The sequence below is a fragment of the Crocodylus porosus genome, unplaced genomic scaffold, assembly GCF_001723895.1.
Source record: "Crocodylus porosus isolate Cpor-Errol unplaced genomic scaffold, CroPor_comp1, whole genome shotgun sequence".
Classification (NCBI taxonomy): domain Eukaryota; kingdom Metazoa; phylum Chordata; order Crocodylia; family Crocodylidae; genus Crocodylus; species Crocodylus porosus.
Window position 1 is genome coordinate 49714938 of NW_017728949.1, and position 9984 is coordinate 49724921.

The following is a 9984-nucleotide window of genomic DNA, read 5'->3' on the forward strand; positions in this document are numbered from 1 at the left end:
TTTGCTCAGTTTACAAGTAAAATATTTGAGGTTTGGGGGTTGTTTATCTGTTAGCCTTGTAACTTCAAACTAGAATCTGCAAAATCAGTTGCTGGCAATTGGAGCACAAGGGAGATATGTAAAAATACAGTGGAGGTGCAATTGAAGTGTACACTTTTCTGCAACTGCAGGTAAATATTCTGTAGTTGGAACAGAGCTACGAAGTTCTTTCATTAAGCTCAAGTCAGAAAAATGTCCAGCACATTCTTTCATAGCCACACCAGATTATAGTTAATACAAGTAAAGATATTATAAATAGTTCACATTACTAGAGGATCAGATTTGACTCTCGTTACATACAGCAGATCTGCTGACTTAGAGGATAGCATTTTCATATAATTACTTTTGACCACAGATTAGGTATATTTCATTACATTGCTATATCAAAAAACAAGTAAAAGACTGAATCACAGAAACCAACAAACTTCTATAGAACACTGCTAAATTTTAATTTACATTTGTCAGTCTCTGCATCCTGATAAGCTCATCTGTGATACACCTAGTTTTTCTTGAATTTATGCTGCAGTCATTTGGGTAAATTATGCAAAAACTCTACTAAAGTTCTTGAGGACTATTTTTCAGTTTCTTTATTTTTAAATGAGTAAAGGACTTCTAAAAGATTTTTATGCTTATGCTGATAGGTATATTTTCTTCTATGGGAATACTGTAGATCTGGTGTTGGCAACCTATGACTCACAGGCTCAGAGGTGCCCTGTTAAGAGATTTCATCTGGCCTGTCAAGCATGGCTTGTTTATTCATAGATTCATAGACATTAGGGCTGGAAGGGATCTCGGAAGATCATCAAGTCCAGCCCCCTGCCCCAGGGGCAGGAAGTCAGCAGGGACAATAGGATCCCAGCAAGGTAAACATCCAAATGTCTCCTGAAGGCATTCAAAGTAGGTGTTTGAACCACCTCTGGCGGTAGTCTATTCCAGACCTTGGGGGCTCGGACAATAAAGAAATTCTTCCTTATGTCCAGCCTGAAACAGTCATGGAGGAGTTTGTGACCATTCAACCTTGTCATCTCTTGGGGTGCTCTGATGAACAGATGCTTCCCCAGATCCTGGTGAGCACCCCTTATAGGTGAGCACCTAAACTTATAGGTGGCCACCAGATCATCCTGAGCCTCCATGTTTCCAGGCTGAAGAGTCCCATGGCTCTCAGCCTCTCTTCATAAGGTCTGTTTTCCTGACCTCTGATCATGCGTATGGCTCTCCTCAGGACTCTCTCAAACTTCTCCACATCCTTTTTTGAATTGTGGAGCCCAAAACTGGATGCAGTACTCCAGCTGCAGCCTTAACAAGGCCAAGTACAATGGGAGAATGACGTCCTAGGATTTGTTTGAGAAGCATCTATGGATGCAAGACAGCATTTTGCTTGCTTTACTAGCCGCAGCATCACATTGAAGGCTCATGTTTATCTTGTGGTCAATCATGACCCCCAAGTCCCTTTTGTCCGTAGTGCTAGCCAGCATAGCAGTGCCAAGCCTATACGCATGCTGTAGGTTTTTCTTCCCAAACCTTGCATTTTTCAGTGTTAAACACCGCCCATTTCCTGAGCCTGTCAAGGTCAACCTGGATAACCTTCTGTCCTCAGGTGCGGACACTTTACCCCAGAGTTTGATGTTGTTGGCAAACTTGGCCAGTCCGCTTCTGACACAAATGTCCACATCATTAATGAAGATGTTGAATAGTATAGGCCAATGACAGAGTCTTGAGGGACTCCACTGGTCACAACACACCACAACGATTAACTTCTGTCAACCACCACCCTCTGAGTCCGACCACGGAGCCAATTCCCCAGCCAGCGGATCGTGGCGAGGCCGAGGCCGCAGTTAGCCAGTTTTGCTAAGAGGTGATCATGGGATACCAGATTGAAGGCTTTTTTAAAGTCAAGATATACAACATCAATCTCTTCTCCCTTGTCTAGGTGATAGGTCATCTGGCTGTAGAAGGAAATAATATTGGTCAAGCAAGACCTACCCGCAACAAATCTGTGCTGGCTATTCCTCAGGATGTTGCTATCGCCCAGTCTGTTAAGAATGTCCTCTTTGATAATCTTTTCTAAGAGGTCAGGCTGATGGGCCTATAGTTTGCCAGATCCACTTTTCTCCCTTACTTGAAGATAGGCATGACATTGGCCTTCTTCCAATCTTTGGGCACTTCACTAGAGCACCGGGAGTTCTCAAAGCTCTGTGCCCGGGGCTCAGCTATGATGCTAGCCAGTTCCTTGACTACCTGGGGTGTAAACTGTCAGGGCCGCTGACTTGAAGGTGCCCAGCCTCTCAAGGTGTTCCTTCACGAGGTCAGCATTGATGGAGAGTAAGGAATCTCCCTCACCCATATATATTTATATGTCCCACTGTTAGCCAGTTTTGTACAAGAATTGTGTCATGGACTTAGGCCCTTGGCAGACGTTACCACTTAAGACATGATTAACCTGTTAAACATGTTTTAAATAGAAAGTCAGCCACATGTTCAGGCAATTAACAGTACTACAATACGAAACCAGCCACAAATTTATTTCACAAAATACGTGTAATGATTTTGTGGATGGTTTCCATTCCACCTTAACTTGAATATGTGGAAGGGTTCCCGCCATGCAGCATGAGGCCAGTTGGATGGTAGAGGTTGGTTAACAGCTCCCATAGCCTCAGGACCAAACCAAAATCTTCAGCCAGCTCTGATGCAGTCCCAGGGCTGATTTGTTGGTCCCAACCCCAGGGCTGAATGGGTTCACCAGATGTGATTTTTGGGATCGGGGAATAGATCCCATTGCACCATTAATTTTAATGTGTGTCATGGGTATTAGTGGTAGAATAACAAGTGCTGCCTCTAGGACCTGTCACCTAGTCCTAGCCAGCCTATTGGGTACAGCCAGGTGTAGAACTGAGAGTTGCATGGATAGGGGGCAGAAGCCACAAATCAGAAGCCAAATGCCAAGCCAGGGTCAGGTGCCAGAAATCTGAAGGATAATCCACAGGCAAAGTCCAAGAGCAAGCCAAACCAGGGTCAGGAGCTAGGAGTCAAGTCTTCAGGGAGAATCCAAAGCCCAAATCCAATAACAATACAAAAGCAAGATAAAAGAACCAGGGAAGCCAGAGATGTTGCTAGGACAAGACCTACTCAGAAACTGAAGACCAGTGTGTTGTGCAACCAGGCTCAGGTGCTGGAGGAGTTCCTTAAAAGCAGCTCCAGGACCAATCAAAAGGAAGAGGCTTTGGGACAGCTAGACTTAAGCATTACAACTGAGTCAGCTGCACTTAACAAGGGCTGCGGGGCAGGAGCCTACCTGAGCTTTTCAGAGCTGACCTAGGCTACAGCACAGGAGCCTTATAGTATTTCCTCCTTCCTTCCCTCCCACAAGGGAGTTTACAGGTTTATTAGGATGAGTCCGATGGCAACGTGTTATGAGGTCTGGTGTGTGGACACTGCTGGCTGACTCTCAGGATCGTTCCTCTGAGCTATAACCTTCCCAGTCCACTAGATAGTGTAATTTCTCCTTAAGCATCTTTGAGACTAGGATTTGGTGAACCAAAATGTCTTCTGGGTTCTTCACAGGATGAGGAGGGTTGGGCAACTGGTTGGGAAACGGGCTCTCCTTATGAGTCTTCAGATATGAAAGGCCAGGTGTATTTTCATTGTCCTGGGGACCCCTAATTTGTAGGCAACTGGGATGATCTTTACAATGATTGGGAAGGCGCCCAAGTATCAGTAATCCTGTCTGGTGGAGGGATACACAGATTGCAGTTTGTGGGTAGATAACCAAACATTCCCCCTTCCCACTGAGAAGACTGGTGCTTCTTGCCAATTCTTACCTGAGAATCTTGTAAATCTCCTTAGCAGACTCCAGATGCTCCTTTAATTCTTTCTAAACCAGGCAGATGTGATTGACCAGATCAGCTGTGGCCGGTGTGCAAGAGGTCTGGGAGGGCAATGGGTGAAAACATGAGTGGAAACTATAATAAAAAAGGAAAAAATGATTGATCAGGGGATGTGTGTTCAGAATTATTATATGCAAAGTCCACTAGTGGGAGTAAGGAGACCCAATTGTCTTGGTGATAATTCAAAAAGTATCGGAGATATTGTTCAAGTGTATGATTGATCCATTCTGTTTGTCCCTCGGTTTGTGGGTGATGGGCAGATGAGGTAAGAGGTTTGATTTCTAAGTGCTCTTTCCAGAAGTGGTAAAAGAATCATGGGCTGTGAGCGGTCTCTGGAGCAGTGGTGGTCTGGGAACAGAGAATGAAATGGGCCATTTTGATGAGCAGGTCTACTAATACCAGGTTGCTTGAGTGTCCTAGGGCAGGAGGTGGATCAGTAGTAAAAAAAACAATGAACAACACACAATGTTGTATGCTAGGACTGGCTTGGCAGTGGTAGTGGTTGGAGGAGGCCAAGCAGTTTGATGCATTGGTCTTGGTGTGAGTGCAAACCTTGCAGGAGTCAATGTATTTCTGAATACGCTGACAAAGTTGAGGCCACCAGAAACTGTGGAGGACCAGGCTGGTAGTTTTGGTAATACCAAAATGCCCTGCAAGCAGAGTCATGGCACCTTTTGGAAGAGATGGAGTTCCTCTTCAGGGATATACCGGCATTGCTTGTGCCAAAGGAGCCAATCATGAAGCTGAAAGTCTGATCAGGTGGATGTTCCAGGTCCTTAAGTCCCACTGAACCTGAAAAACAAATAAGTTCTAGAGAAATCAAGGAGCAGAGTCATTAAGTCCTTGTTTACCATGGCCCTAACAAATGTCTTGGGGCTCAGAATGATGGAATAGGTTTCAGGACCGAGTTCTAAATATTCATCCTTTTGAGACAGAATGTCAGTCTTACTGTTTCTTGGTGCTACAATGGCAGGTGACCGTGAAATTAAATTATGGGAAGAACAGAGAACAACAGATCTATCTTTGGTTTTGGGCGGTTTGCAGATATTCAAGATTTTTGTGGTCAGTTAATACTTGGACTGGAAACTGAGCCCCTTCTAGGTGGTGTCACCTTTCTTTAAATGCTGCTTTGCCAGGAGCTACCAATCCCAGATATTATAATTGTGCTTAACAAGGTTCAACTTCCTAAACAAGAAAGTGCATAGTTGGGGGAGCCCCTAAGGGCCTGATGGCTGGCCAAGATAGCTCTGATGGCACAGCTGGAGGCATCCATCTCCACCAAGAACAGCCATGCTGGTCCATGGGTGTTAGGATAGGGGCCAAGGTGAAGGCTAGTTTAAGTCCTTCAGAGACAGGCTGGGCCCCTAGGGCTTAGGCAAACCACATTCCTTTCTTCAGAAGGGCAGTGATTGGGGCCACCTGTTTAGGGAATCCCTTGCTAGTAGGGGTTCCTCCTATAGAAGCTGACAGAACCAAGGAACCACAGATTGCTTAGGGGATGGGCACTCTAATACAGCAGAAACAAATTTCCTTGGATCCCTTTGGTATAATTATATACCCTAGAAACTCAATGGTTGTTCTGTCAAATTCACACTTTTCTATTTTCGTGTATAGACCATAGTTAATCAGTTGCTCCAATATCATTCAAACGTGGTGTTCATGCTAGCCAGGGCAAAAATGTTGTCCAAGTAAACTACTATGAACAAGTCCAGGATGTCCTTGAAAACATCATTCAGGATATGCTGAAAGGTTGCCAGTTCATTAGAAAGCCTGAAGGGCATTGCGAGGTACTCAGAATGACCAGATTGTGATCAGAAGGCAGTTTTCCATTCATTGCCTCCATGGATGGAAAAGAGGTTGTAGGCCCCTCAGAGGTCCAGTTTAGTTAATAGCTTGGCTGATTGGTGCCTAACCCACTTCCATTGATTCAAGAGTTGTTTCAGTGATGGATGGTCATTTTCTTCAGCACTCCATAGTCCTCTCAGGGGCACAAAGAGCCATCCTTCCTGGTCACAAAGAAAAATGGGAACCCCAGCTGGTAATGTGGAGGGCTGAATAAACCCTTTTTGCAGATTCTTCATGAGGTACTCTTTGAGAGTCCTGAGTTCAGGCTCAGAGGAAGTATATTCAGTGGAACAGAATCTGTGCTCCTGGTAAGATGATGGGGCAATAGTACAGATGATGAAAAGGAAACTGGTCTGCCCTCTTATGAAATATCAGTTTTTGATACTTTGCAGGGATAGACAAGCCACTGACTTGCAGACTGGCAACCTCTGAAGTTGCAGGTTTTGTTCTCCCTGAGAATGTCATCATGTGCTCTACTTCATTGGCTCCGCTCATGACCTGGGCTGTGATCTGGGATCTCTCCTGGAAACATGTCTAGCTGCAGTAAGTAAAACCAAATTGGAGTTCCCTCTGCTCCCACAAAATATCAGGGTTGTGGAGGAAAAGCCAAAGGGTACCCATGATGCCAAAACAGAGGAGCTCCTAGTACCCTCTAATCCACACGTCCAGTGGGACCATTTCCATAGCAACAGGTCCCAAAGAGAGAATAGGTCCATCTACTGACTTCACTGTTTCTGAAGTGCTTTTTGACCTGACCAAAATCTGGTGCTGAGATGCAAATACTAAGTCCATAACATTCCCAGAGACCCCTGTATCCAAACGGCTTGTTACTTCTCAGCTCCATATTCTTGGGACAGGACGCAGCCTGTCTGACTCACAAAGACCTCTCCCCCTCCCCACCTATACCTGAACAAGAACTGATTAGACTCTAATCATTAGAGGAAGGGCTTACAAAAGACAATAAAGATGCAGTGGGAGACGCACCTAAAGCCCTGCAGACAAGGGTGACAAGAGTGAAGCAACTCCCCTGGTCTCATTTGCATCTGAGATGGAACCAGATGACAACTCATTTAAATGGGAGATGGGACAGGCACGCACCTTCATTAGCCTTCAGGATGGAGAACAGAGATTCCAAGGCAAGCTCTGAATTCTGGGATCAGAGTAGCAGGGGAGCACTGCATGATGGGGAATCCTTGCTCCAAATGCTAATCAGCCGATATCTACACACACCCAGCTCAGCATTTATCAGACCAATTCTAGTAATGACTCCTTTATTGGTATCCAAAAGGCTGAATCTTCCTGTCTGTATTGTGAGCTCCCTCAGAGTAATGCCCCCTATAGTCAGCAGTGATCGGTTCCTATTATCCACCATATGAACCATTGTCTACCCCTAAACAAACCTAGTGTTCTCCCTTGAGCCATTGTTAGTTCTCTACAAAAACCCCAACCCAGGCTCAAGTTTCTGTCCTGGTGCCTGGATCCAAAAGCTGCACCAGTTCCTCTCCTTTTCTGCCTGGAATCTCTGCACTGATGGTGCTGAGGACTCTGCCTGTCTGCCGGCTCCAACAACACCTGGGAACCTCGACTGGTGCAAGCTTTGCTGAGTGGTGGGATCCCAACTTTCTCTCTCTCTCTCTCTCTCTGACTCCAGGAACCTGACTTTTATTCTCTTACTCCAGGCACAGCTTTCTAAACCTGACTTTTGCTAATCAAACTCAAGCTAGACTTCCTCAAAACCCCAACTGAAACTATGTAATATTGTAACTGTTTATTTCTCTCTCTCTTGTATGGCTGTTATTACAGGTATCATCATAAGTTCATATACCTGGCAATAAATAACTTTTATGGTCAAGCTGGTTGCTATACTTATGAACCTCACCTACTCTTTCTTCCCCTCAACCTTCCATTTGCTCTGCAGCAACGCTTCTTTTACCTAAGCTGAAGATCCCTGTAATGCTCAAAACCACGGTGGGGTCTGCTCATCAAGGGGGTTACTACTAGGAGCATTGTAACAAGAGATTGTGACATGCTGAGTTTTGAGGCGCATGAAGGTATTAGCTGAAAGTGCTGATTGGACTCAGCCTGCTCAGACATACTCTGTTAGCATGTGTGTATGTGTATCTAACTGCATTGTTGTCTTAATGAACTGAGTTCAAGGCACATGAGGGTGTCAGCTTATCAACACTGAATAGTCTGGCCTGACTCAGATATGCTCTGTTAACCTGTGTGCTTGTGTCTGCCTGCATTTTATTGTTGCCCTGATGAACTGAGTTCAAGGCATATGTGTTAGCCTGTCAATGCTAAATAACCCAGCCTGGCTCTGGCATATCCTGTTGAACTGTGTGTGCATGTGCGTACATGTGTTTGACTGATTCAGTGGTTGGAGGAACCCAGCCCCGTTGAAACTGAGTCCTGCATGATAGCTCCATTGGGAGTGAGGACTTGCAGAAGGGAGAAATACAGCTCCATATAGAAACACAAGTAACACAAGCAGCACATTGATAGAATTACAGAGACCCCCTAATAAATGAGCACACCACAAAGTGACAGGCAAATCTGGTAACAAGCTGGCTGAGAGATGGTTGGCTTAGTGATGCAAACAAAGGGGACCAGTGAGGGTTAGTCTGGTCTCCTCATGGTGGCAGAGGTTCTTATGCCAGAGAGAGGCCAGACAGAGAAGCAGAGGATAGGAGGCTGGCCTAACCTGTACCCCTTTAAAGAGGCTAGCTTATCTTTGACAGACCCCCTTGAGGCCCTGGCAAAAGTGGAAATGCTCCAACCAAGTGCCTAAATTTAGTGGCATAGTTGGAGACAGAGTGGTGGTCCTGTTTCTGGGTCTGGAGGGCCTGTTCTGCTGTGTGCACCTGATTTTGGATCCCTGAAGATCCTGGTCATTGCCCTAATAAAGGCTTTGAAATGATCAAGATGGGGACTTGATGCCTCAAAGCGGGTGGCCCAGACCAGGGCATCTAATTATCAGCTCCACTCTGTGTCAGAGGCATATATTTGTGAATGTAACCTGATGGCAAGGTGATGCTGATTTGTACATCCCAGACATCAACAAGACTCACCATGACATCTGTCTGGAAGTAGAATCTGGGCCTCAAGGTTGCTGGGAGTGGCTGGCCAAGCAGTTGATCCTGGAAAGTGAGGGTGCCTATACACTAGCAGGGAGGTTGCTCCAATGTGCTCCAAAAGTGGCAATTACAGTTTTCCCGCAGCCTCTCACATCTCATATATCTGCATCCCCATGCTTCAAACTGGCAATGGGGGCACTTTATCTAAACTCATTTGAAGAGCTTTAGATAAAGCACACTCACCACCATTTTGAAGTGTGGGGATGCTGATACATGTGAGATGCTCTGGGTGCGTCTCACCCCCTAATCCCACCCCAACTCCTGAAGCACATTTATAAATGCCCGGAGTGTTTTGAGCCTGCAGAGCAGTCACCAGTTCAGGCACAGACATCTGATGTAATGACTGATTCATCCTGTAATGACCCTGCCAGGTGATTTGGCAGCTACACAAGGTATCATGGTCTAGCAGGCCAGCTTGCCTAGTGGGTAGAGCCAGGTGTGGAACTGGGGAGTTGTAGAAGCCATGAATCAGGAGCCAAATGCCAAGCCAGGAACAGAGGCAAGAAATCAGAAGCCTAATTACCAAATCTACAGCACAAAGTCCAAGAGCAAGCCAAACAAGGGTTAGGAGCTATGAATAAGGTCTGCAAGGGAGAATCCAAAGCCAAAGTCAAGTAACAAGCAGGATCAGGAACCAGGGAAGCCAGAGGACTGAAGACCAGTGTGTTGGGCAGGAAGTCGCATGTGCTGGAGGAGTTGCTTAAAGGTAGCACCAGAACCAATCAGAGGGCAGATGCTGGCCTTGATCATAAGTGGGTCAGCTGCACTTAACAAGAGCTGCAGGGGAAGAGCCTACCTAGGCTCTTCAGAGCTGACCTAGGCTGCAGCACAGTAGCCTTACAGGGCCTCACACTCATCTAAGGTAGCTGTACAGCCCAGCTAGTACAAAGATTTGACCTTGGGCTGGAATAACACCAAGGGGTATTAGTTTGGCTTGCTGCTAGAGAAAGGCTGCCAGCATCTGCTGTAGATTAGAGTTTGTGCACATTATATAAACTGTGGCATCAATTTCCGGTGTGGAATAATACATTCCTGGAAATAGACCAATAAACTGCCTCAGGGATTAGAAAAATAAATCT